The sequence below is a fragment of the Charadrius vociferus genome, unplaced genomic scaffold, assembly GCF_000708025.1.
Source record: "Charadrius vociferus isolate BGI_N301 unplaced genomic scaffold, ASM70802v2 scaffold1823, whole genome shotgun sequence".
In the NCBI taxonomy this organism is placed as follows: domain Eukaryota; kingdom Metazoa; phylum Chordata; class Aves; order Charadriiformes; family Charadriidae; genus Charadrius; species Charadrius vociferus.
Window position 1 is genome coordinate 59,049 of NW_009647673.1, and position 3,491 is coordinate 62,539.

Below are 3,491 nucleotides of genomic sequence, written 5' to 3' on the forward strand. Positions count from 1 at the left end.
CCTACTGCAGAACAATTCAACAGAAAATAATAAGAGCCCAAGGGGTCAGATACGCATCCAATTCAGAGCTGGAGATTTTAAGAGCAGGTTTTCCTGTGAGATTTCCAGCATTTCAGGCTTCTAATCCTCTAAACTCTGAAGCAGCTACATTTCAAAAAAGAAAGAAAAACATACAACTAACTAACTAAATAAAAAAAAAATAAATTCCAGACTTGTTTGAACTCCAAACACATAGCGATTTGAGTTGGCGCTGAAAGTTGGGCTCAGCTCTTGCCGTGTTTGATTCTCGGGTTCAGCGCCGCCTGGGCCTGATCTTTGCTCAGAGGGAGCTCCGGCAGCTCCTGCTGCCTCCCAGGGATGCCAGGAGGACTCGTCCCCTCTTGAAAATCAGGCCTATTGTATCTGAACAATCAAGAGCATTCAGGCTGAACAACCTTTCCAAAAGCACACCTCCATAAATCACCATCTCAATAAGTTCTGCCATTCTCTTCTCTTGTAATAGCTGGTTTGTCTTTTTAGGTGAGGAAGGCCAGTGGACTGTCCAGCTTTTTGCTGACACGAAGAGGGGGCTCTTTTGAGAGGGGAGAGCCCAGCAGGGAACACACAAACACCTAATTTCCTCCCTCAAAAGGCTTCTCTTGGGGTAGAAAAGTGCAGAAATGAGGCTGGCTCTTCAGGAAGGAGAAAACAGACACTTAGTTGGGAGAAGGAAAGAAGGAAAATCACCAGGAGTGAAGGGGCCTTAAATTTTAGGCCCGGATTTTTACTGAAGTCTGTTGGAAATTGCTGGTTCAGTCAAAAAATAATGCCCCCAAAAAAGGACTAACAGTGTTAAATCCGCTGATGTGAGCCACCTCTGTCCCATTCTCTTTGCTGAAGAGGACGAACAGTAGTGACTTTTTCATATTTCTTGGGTTTGTTTTTAAAGAGGCGGCAACCTAGAAAATGAAAGTGTAAAATACAGGCTCTGTTTAGATTTTTGGGACAAGGCAAGTCATTACAGGTGGGGCTGTGAGCATTAGGTATGCACAACGACTATTGTAACTGTGCCACACTCATGGAACGCAAAGAACTAAGTTACTGCAGAGCGTTCCCATCGTGCCTCCCCTATTTCCCTGTATGTTATTTAGGGCCAGTCCTGGTGCTTGCCAGCACCCAGCGCAGCGCTGGCTGACCTGATGTCAGAGGGAAGCAGCGCACGCAGCATCGGGAGAGCATTGACCAGCACCTTACAGGATCTGACCGTGGGAACGCAGGCTTCTGTGAGCAGAGAGGGATTAATTCTTCCCTTGTTTCTTGTTCTGTATTGAACCTTCACTTGGCATCAAGAAATGACAAGAATACACCTGAAATCTGGTGGCAGAGTTCAGTCTTCAACATTATAGAAGACTGGAAACTACTGATAGGAAACACTGGTACTGCGGGGAAGGCAAAGCAGCTGTAAATCGGGAAGTTTCCAGTTTGTGCTTTCTGCTTAGAATAACAGGAATTTTTAATCATCTTGCTGCGCACATAAAATTCACGAGGGGGAATGTACATTTCCTCAAATAAGAGAAACAACCCTCACACGGACAAAAAGACTTCTCTCTAAGGGCTATTTCCATGGTAACTTGTAAATTCAAAGCTCAAGCTGTTTTGGCTGCAGGGATACTCAGAAAAGGTAACAAGATTGTTTGTTGTTGTTCATAATGGGAAACCATCATCACAGGCCTCTCATGCAAAACAGGCTGGATTGTTTTTGTTTAAAACTTCCCCAAAGCCGGCAAAGAACAAGCAGGAAAAATTTCACCCTGTCAGGTGAAAGACTAAGAAAGTGGAGAGTGGCTGAACATAAGGAATTAGAATAGAAACTTATTATTTACCCTTGTAGTTCACAACCAGCATCCCAATATATCCACACAGCCCTTTTTATCCTGTCAAAATTCAAAGTGGGTCACAAGTTACGTAAGCGTATACAATTTTTATACACAATTACATTCGTTTCTTTCTGCAGCGGTTAAGTGGACATCACAGCACAGAACGGTCTCTGTCAAAATGAAGATGAGAGATTTTGAATTGGGAAACAAATGCCCCCTGGAACACACACAAACACACACGCAGAGGCTGAATAGAAACTCTGCACTTCGTTTCCAAGCGTTTCTCCCTGCTACGTGAGGTAGCATAACCCTATGCAGCAAAAAATAATACATGACCATGTTGTTAAAAGATAGTGCCTATGCAGAGAGAGGAAATTGTGTAGGGGCAGCCGTCATTCCAAGGGTTAATGCAATGAACAACTCGATGCATTTCTTAGCATGTGAATACCTGACTTAGCAGGTGTCCTTATACTCTTTTAATGTGGAAGATGGGAAGAAATAATTGCATCTTTACTGAGGTACATTTTTATTATGCTGAACTCTGCAAAGTGCTAAGCACATGCTTAAAACTGAGGCTGCTTTTTGCCGTAACAACAAATAATAAAAATTAGTATTTAGTCTGGCCTATTAGTGCTGAGGTTCAATGTGTGAATAAACTAGAATCTGCCTTAAGGCAAATATCCCATCAGTGCTTTGAGAATCCAATCCGAGATAGCACATCACTCACCTCTGGCTGTCTTTTAAAGGGTGTTGGGGCTACTCAGTATTTGCTAGATTTATAGGATTATTATATTTTATGGATTTATAGGATTAGGTCCCACGCAGTCAGCCAACCCTACACTTGCAGAGCTGAACTGCAGCAGGGCAAAATGCATATCTCAATGCACTGAGCAGGATTTGGAAAGGACTCTAGCAGAGATTCCATTTAACATTTCTGAAGCTCTTTAACCATGTTTGCCAAAAAGCCAATTAAAAAATGATACACGAAAGGTAACTGACTGGCAAAGGTGCTGAGCGCTGATGTCTTTGGCGGACTGAAATATGACTTAACTGAACGTATGAAATAGTTAATAAAGCATAAATGTGCAAGCTGGTATCTAATATTAAACCAAAAAATAATCAGAAGGGAGATAATTGTGTGCAAATATTTCTAAGAGTTTGCATCATGGGACAGTCTTCCTCTACAATCAATGACAAAACTCCTAAAAAATTGTGTGGGAACCGGCTTTTGGGTACATTCACGAGTAAGTTTTGGAGCCTTCAAGCAAACTGCAAATAGTGCTACACACTACCAGGATATTGGTCCAAAAGATGTTGCCCCAACTCCCTGCTTTTCAGTGCAATTCTCTTTGCAATTAGCAAATTAGCAACAATTCTCTTCCTCACTGCAGTTAAGCAGAGGCCAACCGTGCTTTGGACACGGATCCTGTTAATATAGCAAGTACTGACACTTGTAAGGGCTCTAAGAAGGACCACAAATGGTCTGGTTTTATTTTTAGTTCAAAGATGAAGAGGTCACTACCACTCCTGTGCTGCTATGGTGTTCTCATAACACTGTAGGATTTTCCTGCATAGGTGAAACTTCTAAGACCTTAAAATAGGCATTTTGTCCCCTGAAACACACTTTTTAATTCA